At 43.8% G+C, this 23,141-nt stretch overlaps 1 long non-coding RNA gene across 8 annotated transcripts; it reads left to right on the plus strand.

Annotated features, from left to right (window-relative positions):
• The first annotated feature begins 474 nt into the window (after positions 1–474).
• Positions 475–20,987, plus strand: LOC102900805. 8 transcript variants are annotated; one of them, XR_006594941.1, is made up of 6 exons: positions 475–902; positions 5,858–5,922; positions 6,133–6,277; positions 14,721–14,913; positions 15,621–15,833; positions 20,629–20,987. It is a non-coding gene; the product is annotated as an uncharacterized LOC102900805 (long non-coding RNA). The 8 variants fall into 8 exon arrangements; XR_006594935.1 differs by lacking the exon at positions 5,858–5,922 and having other exon boundaries at positions 481–902; positions 15,467–15,833; XR_002741179.2 differs by lacking the exon at positions 5,858–5,922 and having other exon boundaries at positions 504–902.
• The last annotated feature ends 2,154 nt before the right edge of the window (positions 20,988–23,141 follow it).

Raw genomic sequence — 23,141 nt, forward strand, 5'->3', positions numbered from 1 at the left:
CAAGTGAATGAGTAGCATTCCTTGTTCTTGACCCAAAGGACTTAAAATCGTAAAGATATCAACTCTCCCCATATTTGTTGTAGTTGCAACAAAATTCCATGGATCTTTGAGATCCATGATAAATTTATTTTAAAATGCATCTGATGTTGAGGCAGTGAAGGACTTTTTAAACAAAAGCTTCCAAAAAACATGGGATAAAGTTGATTAGAGAGTACATCAAAGTTAAGGATTTATGTTATGCGAAGGGAACATGGATAATGTTAGAAACATACTTCAAAATGGGAGAAGAGCCTTTACAATGTGTCAACTGGATGAGAGATTCCCATCTAGAATATAGAACATAAATCAAATAAGAAATCTAATAAACAAATCAACAGGAAAAAGACAGTGACCTCAATAGAAAAATGGGCAAAGTAGGTCAACAGGCAACTTACAGAGAGATACACTCAGAAAGCTAACACATCATAAATAACTCAGCAAACTGACATAACAATGAGCTATAATTTTATACCCAGTTGACTGCAAAGGTTTCAAAAGCTGAACTACACTCTGTGTGAGCTGGATATGGACCTAGGTCCTGCTGGCGAGAGTAAGGACCAACACAGTGATTGGAAAGCACAATCTGTACTACTCAAGCAAAGTACGAACACCCATGTCCTATGAGCTGGCAAGATTGAGAGGAGGGTAAGGAAATGGGAGTAGAGAAAACAACAAAGATTCTGGCTTAATTGACTGGGTAGATTCAGGTGACATTACCCAAGGTACAGAATGAAGAAGGAGGAAGAGCTGGTCTGGGGGTAAAGATGATGTTTTCCAATTTGGATCTGTTAAGAATTATGAACTCAGGGGATGCCTGAGGAGAATAGTAGACACTCCATCGATATTATCTTCTCTCCAATCAGGTAAGTTCCCTTTTTCTTCTCTGTTTAGGAAAGACTGAATTTTATTTTGTAATTTTCTCCAACTTAAATGCTGTTAGTTTTTTGTTGATAAGGACCAACGTTTCTACTCCCACCTTCTCAAAAATAAAAGAATGAATAGATGACACTGATTTTTAAGATCATCAAAACGTTTAAGCTATTGTTAGGAACTGAGTGGGAAGAGATCCCTACTTTTTCTAAGTCACCGAATGTCAACATTCTTGGGCATATATTTTTTTATGTTTATTTATTTATTTTGAGGGGGGGGGATGGGCAGAGGGTGGGAAAGAGAATCCTAAGCAGGCTCCACACCCAGTGCAGAGCCCAATGCCGGCCTCAGTCTCACAGACCATGAGATCATGACTTGAACCAAAATCAAGAGTCAGCCGCTCAACCCACTTAGCCACCCAGGCATCTCTTGGGCATATTATTTTAAGTGAGGTAAAGAATGGTTAAAAGACATCATGTCAGACTGAAAAGCTCATGTGTTTTGGTGCCAGAAAACCTGAATTTAAATACCAGCTCTGCCACTAGAGAGCCATGCAACTTGGGGGAAGATATTTAGCCTTTCAATAAATGTAACTAATAAAAATTACCTTTTTGTAATGTTATTAGGGTTAAATAAAATCATATAAATCAAGTGTCAGACACATAATAAATGTGTCATAAAGGCTATTATTAATTATTATTTTTTCTATACCATTGTAGACCCTTATCTTCAATAATTCTAAATGTCACAGAATAGTCTACATCAACACTGTCCGATAGGAGTACAAGGCAAGCCATATAGGATGTTTAAAATTTTTAGTAGCCATACTGAGAAAGTAAAAAGAAACAGGCCAAATTGGTATTAATAATACACTTTAGGGGCGCCTGGGTGGCTCAGTCGGTTAAGCGTCCGACTTCAGCTCAGGTCACGATCTCACGGTCCATGAGTTCGAGCCCCGCGTCGGGCTCTGGGCTGATGGCTCGGAGCCTGGAGCCTGCTTCCGATTCTGTTCTCCCTCTCTCTCTGCCCCTCCCCTGTTCATGCTGTGTCTCTCTCTGTCTCAAAAATAAATAAATGTTAAAAAAATAATAAAAAAAATAAATACACTTTAGCCCAATATATGCAAAATACAATTTCAACATGTAACCAGTATGAATGTTATTAATAAGATATTGTACATTTTTGTTTTTGTATTGTTTTCAATATCTGGTGTGTACTTTATACATGAAACATAACCTCAGTTCTGATGAGCCACACCTCAAGTGCTTAAAAATCACATGTGACTAGTGGTTACTTCGTTAAATGGGTCTACATCCAATGTTTAAATCCTGCATTATTTAAACATTCTCTTAAAAATCACCAAGTTCCTCTGTATGGTTCTCAGATAGTAAGAGTTTGTCTAACAAACAGCATGGCATTTCTCCCCCACCTCAGCCATTAGAAATGGAGATTCTTTGGAACACTCATTAGGTAGTTTGAACTTCTGGCAAGAGGGAGTGCCTGGGTGGCTCAGTTGGTTAAGAGTCTGACTTTGGCTCAGGTCATGATCTCACAGTTCATGAGTTAGAGCCCTGCGTCGGGCTCTGTGCTGCCAGCTCCGAGCCTGGAACCTGCTTTGGATTCTGCCTCCCTCTCTCCCTGCCCCCCCCCCCCCCCCCGCTCACATTCTGTCTCTCTCAAAAATAAATAAACGTTAAAAAAAAGTTTATAGAACTTCTGGCAAGTGGTCTTTGCAAATCTCCCCCCTTTCCCTCCTGGCGGCTACATGGCCTTGGAAGGATCTCTTGAACCAGCCCACAGAGCAGTTTTGGCTGCACTTTGAGGGGCTGAGGATTTTCTGACTCTCCTCCTCGAGGTTCAGAATATTAATTCTAAAAGAGATCTTATTCCCTCCCAGACCTAGGAAGATCCAAACCACAGTAGCCATTAAACCAATGGGAAGGAGGGAGGCAAAGTTTTCCATGTGGGGCTCACTCACGTTCCAGTGCAATCAAGCAGACCATTTGTTCTGTTTGGAATTAGTTTGGAATGAGACAGAGAGGAAAGAAATACATATTACATAAACTTACGGGAACCACAAACTGGATAAGACAAGTATTAACAATACTTGAAACATGAAAATGTATGAAATTACTACCTTTCCCTGCAGTATCTAATGGAATACCCTGCTTTGGGTGAGAGTGTGACCGGGTGACTTCTCTCAGATCCATTTTAAGTCTATGATTCTCTTGTTTTTGAAATAATTATGTCGAGAACTTTTTTTTTTTAACTTGTGGTAAAAACACATAACATGAAGTTTCCTATCTTAACCACTTTGAAGCGTACTGTTCAGTAGTGTTAAGCATATTCGCATTATTATGAAACAAATCTCCAGAATTTTCTTGTGTTGTAAATACAAAACTCTGCCCACATTCAATGAAAACGCCCTTCCCCACCTCCCACCCCCCCAGCCAACAGACAACCACCACTCTACTCTCTGTTTCTAGGAGTTAGCCTGCTCCGGATACCTCATATAAATGGAATCAAACACTATCTGTCTTCTTCTGACTGGCTTATCTCACTCAGCGGAACGTCCTCAAGGTTCATCCACACTGTGGCAACGTTCTTTTTGAGTTTAGTTTTCCAGATCTATCATTTTAAAAAATGCATTTGGCTTGATTCACCAAACTTTTACGAGGCAACCACTATCTGCTACATGCTCTATCTATTTTCATGTTAAGTGGCTTGAAAACTGGAATATTCCGTCTCAAGTTAATGTAGCCACGGTTGGGACTTCCTTGAGACTTACTCCAGGAAGCTCTGAACAACAGGCCAGGGGATACATCGCATTGTGTCCCATTTAAATTCCATCCATGCTCCTCAGCCAGACGCTTCATTACTGCGTGTTTTCTCACTCCCCTAGGGGCTGATTCAGGTCCACGGATTATGGAGAACATAGGTAAAAGTAAGCACGGAATATGCGTGTGGCCTTGAATGAGGTGGAGATCCTTTCGTAAACTCATTATTTCATTCTCAGTGATTTGGGTGGCTCACCGGCGATAGGCTGGCCAACAGCAAAGAATCTCACATCACCAGACTCTGTCCCCATCCTCTGTCTTTCCCATTCCCAACACTTGGTATCTCCAGAGCAGCAGGGAATGCAATCCTGCCATGTGCAGCTTAGCTCAAAGAGAAAAGGCACAGAGTTCCAATTTGTGATTCCCAGCCTGAAAGGGACCAATAAACTGTTGTTCTGATAAACAACACTTGAGCTTTTTTTTTTTTTTTTTTTTTTTTTTTTTTTTTTTTTTTACGAAGGCATTAAACTGACCTTCTTTTGAAAGGGGCTAGACAGGGTAAACAGGAGAGGTCTTGTTTTCTCTTCGTCCTGGAAAAATAACATTTCTCCCTTTCCAGCTCAGTACAGTTGACTGAATTGGAAAGGAATCTATTTTCTCTGGAAAGATTTATTTGCCCAACAGTCATGTTTTTGTATATGTGTGTGTGTTGGCAAGAGGCGATAGATTTTCAGAACAAGGGTCGTCTTGTTCACAGTTTAAAGGGGCCCAGAAGTTGACTAAGGAACTGAACGTTAGGGAAAACTTTTGCAGCCTTCATTAATGCTATATACAGACTCCCAGTACATCTCCGGTGGGCCTGGGAGATGGGGCAGTGACTCTGTGGTGCCACCAAACTCATCTGAGAGCAGGTAGAAACATTTCCCCTTCCTTCACCTCAATCTCAAGACATGTGACAGCCAGAGTCTGTAAGAAAGCATCTGCGTTTCTAGTTGTTTCCAACAAAGTTAAACAATATTTGAATAAAGCCATGTGGAAAAGTTAAGCACAGAATTTCCTCCTTTCCCCACAACCAGACTTCTTTCTCCCACCTGAGGACACATGTCCCAGGATCAAGCAAAGGAGATATATAAATTCCTTCCTGGCCAAATCAGAGATAAGATGCACAGGAATTATTAGCTGTCCCCATCTCCTCTCACCTCTCATCTCCCCTACTCATCTTGACACAGGACAGGTATCACATTGAAGATTCGGGACCAAATATGTTCTCCTTTATGAAGAATGGATTTCACTACTTTAAGTTTTCTCACATTGTGTGCCAGGCATTAATATCGCATAAAGTAAAATTGTGTACTTGGGGATATATTTTTTTGAGAACATTTCTCTGGAGGTGGGTGGCCTATTTCTTGTCAACTCAAACAAAAAGTTGAATATATGTATATACCCTGACACCAGAGATGCACTGTACTTTAAGCTGGTGGCTCCTTCCCCTGGTTTTGTTTGTTTCTTTCTTTCTTTCCAAGTCACCGTTTGCCGCACTCAACTGACATCTCAGCTAGATTTTGCACAAGTGACTTTTCACCCAGCTGGTCTTTGCCTTGCCAGGTGCGGCTGGCCAACATAAAGAAAGAAAACGTGTTTTTCCTTTTAGCAGGAACGTTAAAACTTTTCCCCCATTTTCCATCACCCGCTGTCTGTTTTCAGGGAAGCACAGATCAGCAGAAACCAGAGGAGTCTGAGATTGCTCCTTCATAGGTGTTGGCTCTGAGCCTTTTCGTGCATTTAATTTAGCAGAAGTCCACATCGTGAAAGGAGGGCAAAATGTAATTTTTCTTTGATGGCAAAATGGTTTCCATGAGGAGAAACTGGCTGACGGCACCGAGTCCCGTGTTGCTGGAAGCCTTCACAGCAGCTACCCACCTTTGTCTTGCACCCAAACTCCCCCAGAGGCTGGCTGCGCTCACGGGGCCGAACGGCTTTCCCCTCAGCAAGTGCATACCTTCTTGAGGCATTTTTAACTGTCACCAGTAGATTTCCATTGTGTGCCAAAGTCCACGTACCTGGCAGAATTGGCAATTTCATCAATTCCTAGCGTGTTCTTTATTCGCCTGGTTGAAAGGTAGTTGGGACTGAATCTGAGCTAAATGGGTTTTGTACTTGTTTTCAAGCAGCCCAGCACAGCGACTCCCAAAGAATCAGCATGCTTCTCCGGGAAAGACACCAGAAGTTTTCCAGGGTAGGGTCCAGCTTTTCTTCTTAATCTCTTCTCCAGATATCTACCCCACGCTTGGTGTTAAATAAATATTAATTGGAAATGCTGACCACAAGGTAGCAGAAATGGAAGAGAGGAGAGAAATATGTCAGCTCGCTGCGGGTTAGCAAAGGATAAAACAGGGTTGATCATCCAGGAGAGCTGGACCTGATTCTCCATCTCTTATTCTTGTAGGCCTCACAGCCAAGAGAAGTTTCCAGGCCTCTCTCTGCCACGATCCCTTCTCTGATTCGCCTCCAGTGATGCCCTCTCTACTCTGCCCATTCGTCGTCCATCAGCACCCTTCCTTTCCCACCCCAAGGTGCTGAGAACCTCCAGGGTAAGTGCCTCCCCTATCTCTCATCCTATCTCTTTCCCTCCAGCCACTGGCCTTGGGATGGGAGTGGGGGGAAGGGGGGATTAGAAGCAGGAAATCTCTTGGCTGGGGTATCATGTAGCTAGTTGAATCTTGCCCCCAGGGTTTCCAAATGTAGGACAAGAGGTTGCTGCCTGGAGTGGTAAGAAGGAGATTTAGGGATGTTAGCACTTGCCACCTAATTGTCAAGGTGGGCTGTTCACAGACATGTGTTCTTCCCTTGAGTTGTGGACAACAGGGAGAAAATGTAAACGAATAGGGAGAAAATGCACTATCTCCGCAGCTGGCTTCAGAATTTCTCCTATCTTGATGAACCAGCCTGATGTGAAGAGTTGAGCAGGAAGGTTAGGCCCCAGGAAAGTTATGGAAGGAAAAAATAGAACGAAGAGAGGACTATACAAAACAATGAAACTGTAATACTTTTTGCTAATGAGGATGGGGGTAGAGTGTTGAGCTACCAGGTAGTAGATCTCAGTTGATGGAAAAAATGTTTATGTCATATCATTTTTAACTGTTTTATTTGTTTGCACTGGTATGATGTAAACTCCTCTATTTAAGTAAAGGGCATAAAGTACATATGAATTACAATAAAGTACATGTAAAGACTCTGTGTGTGTGTGTGTGTGTGTGTGTGTGTGTGTGTGTGTGTGTGTGAAAATCGAGGGATCCTTCTGGATTTTCTACATTCAGGTCCACATGTTAGAGAAAGCCCACAGTGGACAATGAGATGATACACATATTGAAACACAGAGTCAATATGTCAATGGGAGGGACTGGAATCTGATCAGCAATATCGAAAGGCATACCTTCCTTATGCATCCAGAATCCAAGAAGCAGAAGGTTTGCGAGCTCCTTCAGGTGGCAATGAAAAGCAATTCATTTAATACTCAAAAGACAGATTTTGTTTTTCTCTGATGCCTTGGTTAAATGAAGAGCACATTTAGTAAAGTAGGGAGACAGGGCTGGGCAGCCATTTACTGACTTGATTTGGGTCTAGCGGTATTACCTGGGAAAAGACACAAATGGAAAGAAAATGTAAACTTCTATCAGCACTTTGACCCTACTGAAAGAGATTGCCTTCTTTCACAAAAATATATGGATCAAAGGTATATGGAATCATCCGCAAATGTTGTCATGAACTTAAATTTGACAAAAGCCATACAACATATGAATCCAACCTCTGGAACCAGTTACCTGGACTTGAACCCCCTTTACTTGTAAGTGACCTTATGCAAATTTCTTAACCTCCTTACGCCTCAGTTTCCTCTTCTCTAAACCGAGGCTAGTCATAGCCCCTAGCTCATAAGGTCCTTGAGAAGATGAAGTGAGTTCGGGTGCAGAAAGCACTTAGAATATTTCTGGCACATTCAAAACGTGCCAGAATAATAATTCAGAAGTGAACTAGAAAATTCATGTACATATTTCAATCCTCCCAACAATTAATTTTCATAACAAAGGGACAATATCTTCTCAGCTGAAGACATGAGACCAAGGAAAACAAGTAAATTTTCTAAGGTCACACAACTGGTTAGAAGCAGATGCCTTTGTGGGTCACTCATTTCATAAATTTATACAGCAAAAATTGTAACTATTGATTACACAGCTCACACAGGGAATAGCGCAATATCTTATATGGCATTTAACTAGAAATGGAAATCCAAACAGGAAATAGCTATGTTAAGTGCACTAGCTTAGACACACAGCACTTTAAATGGGAAAGTGTGAAATATAGTGAAATCCTTACAGTTAATCTCTGAGCGGAAACCACACAGGATAAGCAGTGTGGCTGAGCTAGCAGGGTCAGCAGAAGTCTATATTCTCAATTTCTGGTCTTTAGTTGCTTGAATTTTTTAAAACAATAGTGAGAGGATAATTAGCAAATATTTCACATGCTGAATACATTTGTATTAGCTGAAAGAAAAATAATGTTTCTCCTTAAAGTCATGCCTATAGTAAAAGTTCCTTTTCCTCTTGGTAAGCAATTTGGGCAAGCCTGGCTTACTGGCAGCTTTCACATCCCCCTCGTGACTTACAGCCCGATATTGATCTGGGTTCTGGGGGTGGCTGGGAGGCAGGACAGAATCCTTCTTCATGGAGCACCTCCTACTGCCAGTGTCAACCTGACACCTGGCAGCCACCGTCCCTTCCCATCCCGCCTCCCATCTTCGGAGGGGGGTGCTCTCATCTTCTTTTTTAGAGGTGAGGAAACCGAGGCACAGGAAGGTTAGGCAACTGACTCATTTTCTCGCAGCTACTAAGTGGGGACACCAGGCTTCAAACCAAGGATGGACTCCACAGTCCATACTTCTGTTATTCATAATTTGCCCCTGTTAGTTAGAGACGGATCCACATTAAATTAAATCCCAGGCCAGGCTGCTTTTGTAAAACTCAACTGATGCATGTACATGTGTGTAAAGAAATGGAAGTTCAGGTACTTGCAAGTAATTGCTAGACGGACAAACAGAACACGCAGAGCCCTTAGATCTGAACGAACAGCTGACGAAGGCCTACGGTTAGGTCAGATTGTTTCTCACGTGTTTACTCAACAATCTTTGACTCTTTTCAAAGAAATTCACAGGCTCTAATCCCTTAAACCAGTGGTTCGCTTACTTTTCACACGTGAAAAGGCATGGCACGTGCACATTTCAACGCATCTCCAAAGGAACAATTCTGCACGTTCCTCTCTTTTTTTATCCTTTCTTTTTTTCTGTGTTGCTCCTTTCTGTGCTCCGTTTCCATCACTAGAACTAGTTTACTCAAAGTTGTCCAGACTCAGGACCTCAGGGCCATTATAGTGTCAGTCTCATGCTCCATGATTTCTCTCAGACCTGGTCTCTCTCCTCCATCCATAGTGACTTCCAAACTATCGTCTGTCAACTTGGTTCCCCGCCTCTTTTCTCTTTTTCCTATAATCTTTTATTTTCACTTCTGCCAGATGAGTCTCCCCAAATACAGTTGATTTTTATTTTTTCCAAATACAGTTTAAATACTATCATTTTATTGTAACAGAACCTTAAAAAACTACCACTCCTCACTTGAGCCCCTAATAAACCTTGTTGTTCAATCCCGGCCACCTTTGTACTACCTGTACCCGATGCCCCAGCCAAAATGTCACTGAGGACTGTGTTTCTCTTTACTCATCCATTCTGTATTTGATTAAAATACTACTCTGCTCATCCTTCTCCAAAAACTTGTCTCCTGATTCTCAATCAAATGGAATCGTTCTTCCTTTGGACCCTCTGTCATAAAATGAGCAGAAATCGCTGTGTTGTGTTGTGATTTCTATTATTATCTCCAGTTCTGTGGCCTTTTGTCCCTCCCCTCCCCCACTCCCATCTCCCAGTAAATTATCATTTCCTTGGCGGTTGAGAATTTGCATCCCCTATAGTTCCAGTAGGGTCTTTCCCATGCAGTGGTAATTGTAATCGTGATGTTGTTGTTGCTAATGAAGGAGGAGGAGGAGGAGACGTTGCAGGAAAAGATGGTTAGAGAGCTCATTTGCTTCTTTAATCACCCTGGTTGAACAGCTCTAACTGTTGAAAAGTCTTTTCCCATATTCATCTGAAACCTGCCCCACTGAAATTTGCTCCCATAAATATTTATTGAGTGACTACTAGGTGCAAATTGCACCATTTTAGGCACAAATCACTCTCACTGATTCCAATACAGCCTGTATGCTCACCTTCCCATGAAGGGACCTTCTTCTCACACATAAAGGAGGAAAAATGCTGTTCCTAAGTCCACACTCTCAGCAGCTTCTCCAAGCTTCTCTCACTTCTACCCTGAGCTCTGCTTTCCAAGTCATTTCTTGAAGTATCTCTCTACACTCATTTCTGAGCTATAACATTGTAATGGGGGTGCATAGAGGGTTGCTGAGAGATTTATTGGATTTTTTATCATAATGCATAGCAAATTCCTGGGAGTCAGAGGTAGAAAGGCTTGTTTCGTTTACACAGAAAAATGTATCAGCCTCATGGTTAAATCTTAAAATATTTGAAGATCACACCCTGTATCCCATAAATCTTATTTGGAAAGATTTATTTACTTTGGAAGCAAGAAGTGGAGAGCTAGGTAAAGGTTCGCAGTTAAAATGTCAGGAGATGGGCTTAAAAGGGGTATATTTAGAAAGAACACTCATTTATGTGGGATTGAGTAGATAAATGACAGTCCATCATTACAGCAATGGGGAAAGTGTTATGAGTCGGAGTCCCTGATGAAATCAGACTTCGGTGGTACTCTTGCATAGCTGGTGGAGAAACAGACCAAACTTTGGTCTCATAGGTTAATTGTGTGAATCTGATATTACTACAGGTAGCGGCTTGCCGTGCATGATCTATTTTGACACTGGGACCAGCCAAAGCCACTGATGTCTTCCCATCACTGACGTCTGTTACCCTCATTGTCTCTCTCACAGAACATGCAATGACCTCCCAACCAGGGTCCTTATCTCCAACTGTTTCTCTCACCAAACCGTCCCATCTGACCCGGTGAGGCTAATCTTGCTAAAAGGCAGCTCTAATCATGTTCCTGGCCCAGCTATTCTGTTTCTTAAATCGTCAACCTTAAACTTCAATGTCCCCTCCCACCTTGTCCCTGGAGGTGACCCTAAGCTCCAGATAGGGTTGACCACCCCTAATTTTATCTGTTATTTCTAATATAGATTTCAGTCCTAGTACCTATAACAGTTTATTTCTTTACATCTCTCTCTTACTTCTAAGACTGTAATTTTGCATTTGTATTCCCAACATGTACCGCAGTGCCTAGCATCCAATGAATGCCTAATACCTTGTCTTAGGAACGAATATAAGAGAAAATCTAGTCTCCCTGGTATAGCACTATAAGCATTCCATAATCTTGGCTTGCCCTGTCTGTTCAGTATGCCTCCTAATGGCTGCTGTTCCTTTGCAAAATACAAAGCAAACCTTTCCCTTAACAAGGCTTGAATCTTCCCACTCATGGGGAAATTCTCTGTCCAGTCTGTTGCTTTCAGCTGAACGGCTCTTCTTAATTTCTCTGCTTGTTGAAACACTATTCATTTTCCAAGAGACGGTCCAGATGTCCCTTCTTTATGAAGCCTCCCCACGCTCTGATTGATCTGTCACCTGGTTCATCTGTCTTTGGCAGCATTGATCAGACACTTATTTCATGACCTCATTCCCTTCCATGTTCACCACCGCCTTTCGAGTTGGCAATGGGCCAAATTGGTGCTAAGAAAATTGTGTGGAGTGGAAATAATATGACTACATGCCTTAATACAATAAGACTCTGCTGACTTTGCTGAGCACACAGCCCTGTCCCACATGCCTAGATCTTGCTACTGAAAAAGTGCTAGAAAATGGCACTGATGGCATAATTAGCACATGATCAGGTCAAAGTCTTTTCCTCTCCTAATTTTCTCTGGAGGAGTAGTGAGCTGGGCTGAAGAGCCTAGAGTTTCCCAACCTGTGTCCCCACAGTGATGTATGGAGAGAGGGATTCCTCTCACCCCTCAGAGTATCTGGGCCGGGCTCAAAACACCCAAGCCCCTAGGCCTCTGGGTGTTAACCCAGTGTGCTTCACGGACACTGCGTGTGTGTCCTGTTATGAAAAAAGTTGGGAAGCACTGGCCGTACTTAGTCAAATAGGGCAAGACCATGAACATGTGGGCACACACACACTACAATGGGAAATATCTCCATTTGGATTTGGTGTCACCAAATCCTGTAGGCACAGCAGGAAAAACCAGGAGGCTGGAGTCAGGAGCTGTATTCCAAACCCGTCCGTTATGTAGGTGTGACTTTGAGCAAATCATCTAAACTTTCTAGACTTCTCTTTCCTCGAGGATTTTTTTTCTTCACAGATTTTTCTTTCTTTTTAAGCTGGCTTCCATTGGGGTTAGGGGAAAGCCATGGACTAAGCGATGTCCACATTCTCTTTCAATGCTCATGTCCTTGGAATCTTTGAAAACCTGTTTCTTATCATTGTTGAAAGCAAAATAAATAACCTTTAGGCCACAACTATTTCATTCTTAGAACAGATTGTTTTTCTGGTCTGGTCACTTGATCGTTTGGTTTTCTGAGAATGTAGAGCCTCTGGGTGAGGTAAAAGCTTTCATGATATGGGTGTTAAATCTATCCAGGTGAAGGCAAAAGCTATGGCCCCTCCTGGAAAAGGAATGTGAACATCTTTGGGGGGGGCATCAAATACCATAGATATCATTTTCAGGTGGCTTCATTCTCCCCCTCCCAATTAAATATGACATGACTGTGAACTAACTTTAGAAAACTACAATCTGTAGGTTTGTGTTATTCATTTATTACTTCAACTGCTTATAGTAACCATACCACTGTTTGCCCTAAAACAGTCCAGGTTAGATGACTTTTTGTGCATCAGGTGATCTCTACTAATTATTTTCCACACTCCCTTTCACTCTGCATACTGAGTGCCTACTGCACCTTCTCTCTGCCAGCAGTCTGCCCCTTCCGGGCTGGGTCGGTATAGGTTCACAGGTGACTCAGCTCATTCAGAGAACTGGGTCAAAACAATGTCCTGAAATCTCTGTTTCTGAACCTGATCAAATGAAGGCGGTTAGTAGTAAACAAAGGATGGTGGACTCTGGATGAATCGCAGAATTTGAAATCAAACCCCCTAGCCGAGAGCCCTGATTCCACGTTGGATATGAATTTTTAGAAGACTCTGAATTCACGCTTTCTTCTCTGTGTTTGTGTAACTGTGGCTTATAAAAGTTTGATTTTTCACATCAGGAATTTTGTCGTTGGTGTGGCCCCTCACCACATCTTGACAACAGAAGCCTCTTGCTGTGTCTGAAACCCGCCCTTGAGGCAAGAATTCACTTGGTGAATGAACGCACCTTTGAGGTGCAAGGCATCTCCTTCCCCACTCACAGGCACGATTTATTCACTTCTTTCCACACACTGGCTTCTGTCTTCATCCACGGAGTTAGAAAACAGGGTCTTGTTTATATAAAGGTGTTGTAAAATGAATCGATCCCCACAAGGCCCCTTGGCCACAGGAAGGACTCCCAGACATGCTCTGCACTGTATAAACACACACTTTTCATCTATCCCTGGCACACTTTCTCCATTTATAGCCTGTGGATTCCCTTCTCTGATTCTGACCCAGTAATGCTTCCTTCTTTACTTTAAAGTGTGAATGGGTTTCTGGGATCTTCTTTCTATTAATGCTTTACCATGCCAGAGCATGGTAAGGTCTTGTTTCAACACAGCCTTGTCTAAAGCCCTCGCTGACCCCATCCCCCTACTGTGGAAATAAGTTCTTCCTCATCTCCTATGACATTTCTCCGTAACCTTTCTTCTTGCATTTATCACTTCTTAAAGTGATCAAAGATCTTCATCTCCCCACCAGGGCTGGGACTGTGTAAGACAAGGGACTTGTGTCAGATGTCAAATTTAGGGGAAGGAGCCAAACCCCAGTGAAAGTAAATCATGTTGTTAATGTGACATTAAAAAAAAAGAATTAGTGAAAAAAATCCATGATTTTTCCATTAACAAAATACCAACATTTTCAAGAAAGATGGCATCAGTCTTTTTCCTTTTATTCGCCCTTTTCCTTTCAGATTTTTTTTCTTTTGCCAGAGGGTCTGCTATGGCCAAGCACTGTTCATTGATTCGGTGGTTATTGGAAATTTTGATATTTTGTTCATCATAGATTTTTGCATTCATTTTGAGTTTTTTTTTTTTTAACGTTTTTATTTATTTTTGAGACAGGGAGAGACAGAGCATGAACAGGGGAGGGTCAGAGAGAGGGAGACACAGAATCTGAAACAGGCTCCAGGCTCTGAGCTGTCAGCACAGAGCCCGACGCGGGGCTCGAACTCACGGACCGCAAGATCGTGACCTGAGCTGAAGTCGGCCGCTTAACCGACTGAGCCACCCAGGCGCCCCTCATTTTGAGTTTTTAAAATATATTTCATTAAGGTGTTATTTATCTTGATTCCTACGTTTTTGGCATCCCCTTAAATGTTGTGCTTCTGGCCACTGCCTCCCTTGCCTGACCCTGACCCTGGCTCTGATCACCATAGCAACCGGCACAGGCCTTTGCCCTCCGATACACACTCAATTAATATTTCATGAACGAATGAATGAATGAATGAATACTAGCAGAGATATCTTAGATGCTCTTTTCTTTTCTTTTTCCTGAAGGTAAAATGACACCTGACCCACAATTTAGTATCTACCATGACATCTACGTGGGGAAATTATAGTGGCCTGGAGTGACTGTCTGTAGTAGCCGTCAGCATTGCTCCCGCTAATTAAAATCATTGATCCTGGACCCTTTCACTGTCACAGAGCACCTCCTCCAGTCTTGCTTTATTTCATAAATATAAGTGCTTCTCAAGAAGCTAAATAGTCACAGGGCTACCAAATTATCTTTCACCTTCTTCTAGTGAACTGTGAGCCACTGACAATAAGAATTACTTCTTTGGAAGTCCAGAATATTGGGATCAGAGGTTCTGTAGATGGGTGCAGTGAAGGAGTCTCAATGCCTCCAGGAGGAGGAAGATGGCAGAGGGCTGGAAGACCAAACGTCAGGGAGTCTGCTCCTCCGACGATACTACCCAGTACGCAGCGGCCCAGAAAGTGAGATTTTGCTTCATTACAATATCACAGACACATAGGAGAGGTTCCCCTTTCTGGGGGGGAGAAAGACACAGATTAAGTAGGTGTTGAGTCTGAGTCTAACATAGGTTTCGAAGAGTATGGTTGACTCCTCACTATATTCATCAACATTGATCTTTAAAAGACAAAATGATCATTCACAAATCTTCTCACAAAATCATCTCTAGGAAGTTGAGCCTGTCATAACAAAATTATTTCTATGTCCTGGTAGACCGCCCATGAAAATAATGTTTTTGATTTAGTTACAGGAATTCTATTCGGCAAACAGTGCTGTTAAAGTGTTTTCCCTGGGTTCTGTCCACACAATAGTCTCTGTCCCTGGGAGGGTGGATTTTATTCTGTAATAGTTACGATGATTTACACTTTTGTCCAGTTATCAAATGATTGTTGACCTCTATTATCCTCACTCCTCTAACCCTACGCAGTCCAACTGTAAAAACATTAAATTAACTTAAAAAAAGAAAAAGAAAAAAGAATAACCTTTCCACCACCCCCCCCCCCATCCCCAATCCAGGAAGAAAGAAAGAAATCCAGAAATAAGAAAATGATTCTTAGAGAATGCTTTTTTTGTTTCCCTGGACGTCTTCAAATCATTTATTTTTCCACTTCGTTTTTTGGCTGTTCCACGTGGACTGCCTGGAACTTCACTTCCGCTATACCTCTGGAAGTTTGGGGATCTGAGACCCGGCGATGTGTTCCCTTTAACAACGCATCTTACTGGAAGAGTGTTCAGACACTTCCCGGAGTATGGAGTGAGCGTCAGGAACACGCTGGGGTTCAAGTTCACGTTTCCTGAGGGCCTCGTGTGTGGCAGCCACCATGCTTAGCAGCTTTCCCAGGTTGATTTATCTGATACTTTGAAGAGTCTAGAGGGAGAACAGGTACGGCCAGGCTCATGCTAAAGAAATAAAAACCAAGGCTGTAGCAGGTCGTTATGTGCCCAAGGCTGCAAGACTAGCGAGTGAGGGGCGAGACTGAGGCTTGGCCCAGGTCCCCTGCTTGTCATATTACATACAATTGCCTGGTTATTGTCACAGAAGGGAAACACCACACTGCTTCTTCTCCAAGAGATGCAGAGAATATGTTTATCCAACCCAATATGTCATGTGGTTTCCATGGGGAAAAGAAATAATCCTAAGAGGCTTCAGACATTATTTTCACCTATTTGAAGGGACAAGCACTACCTGTTCAGCTCTCTAGACCTTGTGTATACCTTCCCTGGGGTTCCATATTTTATCAGAGCAACTTCTCCCTTTTCAAAAAGTCACCGTAACTTCCAAAGAGGCTTACAAGTAAGAGTTTCTAGATCACCTTGGAAGACTTTTGAGGGTATATGCGGACATAGGTGTGTGTGTGCTGGGGGTGAGGGAAGAATGTGTGGAACAGAAATTGAATGATGCTGAAAAATATATCCTGATTTCTCAGGATCATATTTTTTAAATGTTTTTAATGTTTATTTATTTTTGAGAGAGAGAGAGAGAGAGAGAGAGAGAGAGAGAGAGAGAGGAGAGAGGAAGCAGGGGAGGGGCAGAGAGAGAGGGAGACACAGAATCCAAAGTAGGTTCCAGGCTCCAAGCTGTCAGCACAGATCCCGACGCGGGGTTCAAACTCACATACCGTGAGATCATGACTCGAGCCGAAGCCGGATGCTTAACCGACTGAGCCCCAGGACCATATTTTTAATAAACAAGCAATCAAGTATTCATGGCTACCACTATAATGGATAAAACAACTGAAGTTAAAAACAGTCTGGGAGAAGTAAGACAGAATAGCATGGCACAGTGGTCAAATGTGTTGGCTCTTCAGGTTGCTCGATGTATTCCGGTTCTGCTACTTACTGGTTATGTGTCATTTAACTGTTACTTAAAAACGAACAGTGGGGCGCCTGGGTGGCTCAGTCTGTTAAGCGTTTGGACTTTGGCTCAGGTCATGATCTCATGGTTCATGGGTTCCAACCCCGCGTTGGGCTCTGTGCTGACAGCTCAGAGCCTGGAGCCTGCTTAGGATTCGGTGTTTCCCTGTCTCTCTGCCCCTCCCCTATTTTCACTCTGTCTCTGTCTCTGTCTCTCTCAAAAATGAATAAACATTAAAACAGTGTTTTAAAAGACTGGAATTAAAAACACAGTTTAAAAAAGTAACCAACCAACCGACAAGCAAACCCTGTGTGTTCAGTGTTCCTACCTATACAATGAGCGTAATAACAGTAAGTATGCATAAGGATGTTGAGAAGAATAAATGAGAAAGTGCATATAAGATGTCTGACACTTTGTAAAAGTGTGCTATCATCAAGAGGAGATATATATATATATACGTATATATATATGTAGATAGATATATAGATATATATATACGTATATATATGTATACGTGTGTATATATATACACACATATATATATACACACACGTATACATATGTATAAGTGTGTATATATATATGTATATATACATATGTATACGTGTGTGTGTATATATATATATATATATATATATATATATATATATGGCATTTTGTTAGCCCCTTGTTGTAGAATAATCTATTTCTCAGATTTAAGACACTGGGAAAGTGTTAATCACGGCAGAAATTGTCATCAGACTTAGAGCAGGCGATTTTATTAGTGGAAGTCAATGTGACTCCAGTAACTCAGGAGCACATGGCCTACAAAGCATGGGGAAGAGGACATCCAGCCAATAAACAGTAATAATTGCAACATTGTTGGCAGCTGAGCCGCCGGAGCACCTCATCGCCTTCAACAACGAATTGGCGACTAACTGCCCAGAGGTGGCAGATCGGCACTAACCATACGAGAGGCACCAGCACAGCCAGAAAATGCCCAGCAGATGCCCCTTGCAGGAAATGTAATTAAAGTGGAAAGGACTATAACAACATTCCCACTGGGCTCTTGACTCAAACTGGAGAGGCAGGGCGGTGTGTGAATTCTCCAGACCGGGAGGCTGGCGTGGAAACAGCTGACGCTGTGGGCCTCCTCGGATCCTGCCGAGGGCGCTTGTAGCTCTGTCAACCCCCCAGTCACAGAGCACTTGCAGATCAGCCCAATTCTGGGTCACGAAACAGGTGGGGAGCCGCAGAGCTCTGGGTCGTTTAAAGGAAATGAAAGATCACACACCTTCTGTAATGAAACACCCTTCTATCTCCTCATGGCCACTATTATTTAGTCACTGATAATACAGCAAACTCTTCAGAAATAATTCAAGCAGATAAGAAATCAAGCCCCACCCTTTTATGTTCTGAGGCCTTAGCAGTGGCTCCAACTCTTGGAATGACATCTATTACACATCCTCAGCCCATGATTTTTTCCTACAAATGTATGAGACCCTAAACTTGGGAAGGTGGTAGGCAGTTCCGCAGGGAGACAGTGTGATGGGTGCCCGCCCTGGAGGAGCAGCTTCGGGTTTCAGATGTGGTCTCCATGGCACTGGGCAAATTGCTTCATTCTCGGTTTTCTCGTTCAGAAAACTGAGGCATAACAGCATCTACCTCTTACGGTTCTTGTGCCTGGAACACTGTAGGCACTAAATGATTGTCAGCTATAACGCCCAGTTTTTCAAGTAGTTAATGATGGCTTCACTTACTGACAGTCTGGCGAATACATTTTTTGAAAAAAGAAAAAACACATACCAATAAAATGTGTATTTCTCATAACTAAACTATCTAATAGGATATATACCCAGAGTGGGATTGATGGATCATATGGTGGTTCTGCTTTTGATGTTTTGAGAAATGTCCATACTGTTTTCCGTAGTGGCTGCACCATTTTACATTCCCACCAACAGTCCCAGTTTCTCCACATCCTTCCCAAAACTTATCTTGTTTATTTTTTTTTTTTTTACAGTGGCCATGCAAACTAGTATAAGGTGATATATATCATTGTGGTTTGGTTTTGCTTTTTGTATATTAATTAGATTTCAATAAAGTTGTTAAAAAATATCTTACATTGTCCCTTAGACATAATAGGTTGCTACTGACCCTTTGATTGCTGTGTGAAAAGATAACATGTCTCTGAGTAATTTCGATAGTCGACGTGTTGAAAGGATCACAAATATCTACCTTTGGCAAGTACTTACAGGGATCATTCTAAATACATATACCAGGGGTGCCTGGATCGCTCAATTGGTTGAGCGATCGACTACAGCTCAGGTCATGATCTCATGGTTCATGAGTTCAAGCTCACATCGGGCTCTGTGCTGACAGCTCGATCCTGGAGCCTGCTTCGGATTCTGTGTCTCCCTCTCTCTCTGTTCCTCTCCCGCTCATGCTCTGTCTCTCTGTCTCTCTGTCTCTCAAAAATAAACATTAAAAAAATAAATAAATACATCTACCCACCAGGTGCTATGAATAGAGAGAGATGGGACATAGGTGGGACATAGTCCCTCCTTCATGGAACTTAAATTATGGTTAGACAGGCGGCGACAACAAAGCCTGAGAAGTGTTAGCATCAGAAACTCAGAGTGTGAGGGTGTCACGACCTGGAAGGAGAAAGAGAAAGCTTCCCTAACGCAGTGAAGTTTACACTGAAAACTGAAGGATTCAAGGGTTAACTACACCTGAGAAGGCGCTCCAGGTGAGTGGGAGCATCAGGTTCCAAGATCTAGAAGGAAAAGGAGGCTGGAGCTGAGAGGAGCCGTCTCCTCCTGCCTGTAGCTACAGGAGATGGCAAGGTGGACAGTGGCCAGATTCTGGTGTAGGCTTGGAGGAACCTCAGAAGGTGAGGCTTGATCCAGAGAATGACGGGGAAATCACTGACAGGTTTCAAGCAGGGAAGTGAAATGGTCTGATCTGAGATTAGGAAGCATCATTCTGGCTGTTCGGTGAGGCAAGAGGGAATGTGGGGATCCCGGTAGGAGGCATAAATGCCTCATCTTTGATGATTCTGGCCCAGACTTGGGCAGTTTGGAAGCAAAGTAATGGATAGATTGGAGACGAATTTATATATTTGGCTTCAAACTAAAGCTACTACCCACTCCCCGACACCGCCCAGATAGGGATGGGATATGTAGAAACCGTAACTTTTAGGCTGCCCTCTGCAAACAATACCCAGAACATATTTAGATTAGAAGAAAGAGGGGTGCCTGGGTGGCTCAGTCGGTTGGGCGTCCCACTTCGGCTCAGGTCACGATTTCGCCGTCCGTGAGTTCGAGCCCCGCGTCGGGCTCTGGGCTGACGGCTCAGAGCCTGGAGCCTGCTTCCGATTCTGTGTCTTCCTCTCTCTCTGCCCCTCCCCCTTCATGCTCTGTCTCTCTCTGTCCCAAAAAATAAATAAACGTTAAAAAAAAATTAAAAAAAAAAAAAGAAAAAAGAAGGGAACTGATATCCAAAGTGGAGCTAGGGGGTTGCCCATGCCAATTATCTGATAATCTGCTTGACCCATTGCTTCAGCTAACGAAGGGCTGTTTGCCCTCCTTCCACCCCAATGATGCTTATCATCATGCTTACCATCGCCGGGTCCCAGAGAAGCCAGAGAGAACTCAACACCAGTCCCTCTAGCCAAACAATCAGCAAACGAAGATAACTTTAAAGAGTGTCAAGCCCAACTTTATGACTCCCTCATAGGCACCAAGGGCATTGTCTCAAGAGCCTAAGCCACCAGACAGGATAACCCAGGACTGCTTGTCGGTTGACCTGCTAAGACCAACTATGACTCATCTGTTTACTGCAGAACGGAGGTAATGTGGGATGCAAAGGTTGACAGCCACCTCCCGGGAGACCGTCGGACCTGGAAATCAGGGCCCTGGGTTTCAACCGGAAATGTTTACACTGGCACAGACCCAAGATGGATGGAGGGCCACGTCACGGAGAGCTGAGTGAGCACATGCACACATTTTAAGGGACCGGGGTCTTCACAGCTGACCGGCTGGTCACTCTCACCGCTGCACTGAGCAGCCTGGAGGCTAGCGGTCATCACTTACATGTGCTCTGCTACTTACACTTGGATTTATAACCACACTTTCCCACGACCGCATTTTCTTTCTTGGCAGAAGATTAAGGGCAGCAATAATAAACACGTAATAATAGTGATATTGGTCTCATTTATTAATGGCATATTATATCTGGGGGGCATTATGTCTTTCAGGTGATATACATTACCTCTACTCCGCCATCACAGCCTGGTGCACCTATGAATCACCTGGGGACCTTTGAAATACTAACCCCTGGGCCCACCCTCCAAGGGCTCTGATTTAATTGATCTGAGTGGAGCCCAGGCATGGGCATTTTAAGGCCCCCGGGGGGAATTCTGGTGTGCAGCCAGGGTTGAGAACCACAGCTTTAATCATCATGGCAAACTGCAATGTAGGGATTTGTAGCTTTATTTTAGAGATGAGGAAAAAAAGAAAAAAAAAAAAAAAAAAAGAGCCCAGAAAGAACAAGTAATTTGCCCAAGTGCAAGAGGAGGAACTTCAACCTTGAGTCTGTCTGGCCACCAACCCTCCCTCTGAAGTATTGCTTCGCACACAGTTTAGGAAATCCTTGGGTGAAGAGTAAGCAGGGAGGGCACACAGAGGAGAAAGGGCAGTCACGGGCTCCCCGTGGGTACCTAGGACCTCTGGGAGGCTCTGCCCCACCCTGAGCCAGCCATGCTGCCCATAGGGTGCAGATCCGTAAAGGAGAGGAGCCGAGTGGGCAAACGACCCACCTTCCTGGCTGCAGCAGCCCTGGCCTCCCTCCAAGCCCCAGGGGATGGCACAGAGGAGACACTTGGCAGAAAGTTGAACAGGGCATGGCCGGGCTGGGCCGGGCAGCCCCATGCACTCATTTACCCTTCGCCTTGTCATACTGCTGCAGGGAGATGACCTTCCTTCCTCAGCCTCTGCCTTGCCATCCTGCGCCGTGTCTGCTCAGGGCCGTGCCAGCTTCCCCAGCCACCTCTACGTCGTACTTCTGAAACCTGCTATTCACTCACGTAGGTCACGCGGATACGCACACTACTGCATGGAAAGGAGGCATCCTCTGGCTCTTTCTCCCAGCCGTGAGCACCCTTAGCCATAACTGCCTGAAACAAATATAATCGCGTGCGAGTGTGAAGCCGCACCTTTCTTCCTCGCTGCTGGGAGACGTGGACTAGGCTCTCCGCTCACAGCCTCCTAGAATGAAGCCTGGACACAAAGCAAGGAGCTCAGCTCCTCTGTACCCACCTACTCCCTAGATCAAGGTGGCTCTCCCAAGCTCTTTCTGATATATCGTTGCTGGGAGTGGCTGAGAAAGGATCACACTCTGAGGCATAAAAGAAGGAGGGAAGAAGTTTCTGGAATCTGAGGTGGGCAGTGTCTGCGCCTCTGTGTTCTTCAGGTCGGAACTCTACTTTCATACTCTGCACAAAGGCTTGGGCTAGCCAGCTTCATTCATGTGTTTACTCAACAGTTACTAAGGGTTTGTTACACTGGGAATTTGAGAGGAGGAAGACGCATCCCTGACCTTAAGCAGCTCACGGTTTCAGCAGGGATGAAGTCACATAGACAGCAACATAATGGCAGGGGGAAGCAGTGGAGTGGCTGGGGCACGGGGAGAGGCCCTGGGCCCAGTCAGAAGAGGGGGCCAGGGTCCGGGGCAGAGCAGTCCCTCTCTGGAGACTTACTGCATGTCAGAAAGGGAGAGATGGTTTTCTAAGTGAAGCGGGCAGCTTCACCAGGGGAGCAGAGATTCTGTCCCTCGCTTCAATAAAGGACATTCCCTTGTTGGAAAGTCACAGTTGACTTAGCTGCAGGAGCAGAGCTCTTCCCTCTCTAGGTTGCAGAGTTTTGGACTCCCTTCTCTATGTTCAGGTCGAAGGACTGAGTCTAAAGCGCCACTGAATTCCTCACTCAGGTTTTTTCTCAACAGACACATGCAATTCTGAAGGCCTGCCGGCCGCACCAAAGAGCTTCTCCCAAGAAGTCCTGGGCCGGGTAGAGGCAGCTGCGAAAGGGGAGGACTGTTCTGTTTTGGACCAAAAAACCCGACTCAAATGAGGCTGACGATACCCAAAGTACAGAGACTGCATAGAGGAGTCATTGTCCCTCTTTCATGTGTCATAATATGAAATGTCATAACAGGGCAGACAAAAAGATCCATGGAGGGACATGTACCGGGCCCTGCCACATAGGCTCCCGGATGGTCTACTGCAGGTCTCTGAGCTTCACGGTTTTCGTACATAACACAGGGCTTGAGGGCATCCCCACATCCCCTGTGGTGGTG

Source organism: Felis catus, chromosome A1 (assembly GCF_018350175.1).
Source record: "Felis catus isolate Fca126 chromosome A1, F.catus_Fca126_mat1.0, whole genome shotgun sequence".
Lineage (NCBI taxonomy): Eukaryota > Metazoa > Chordata > Mammalia > Carnivora > Felidae > Felis > Felis catus.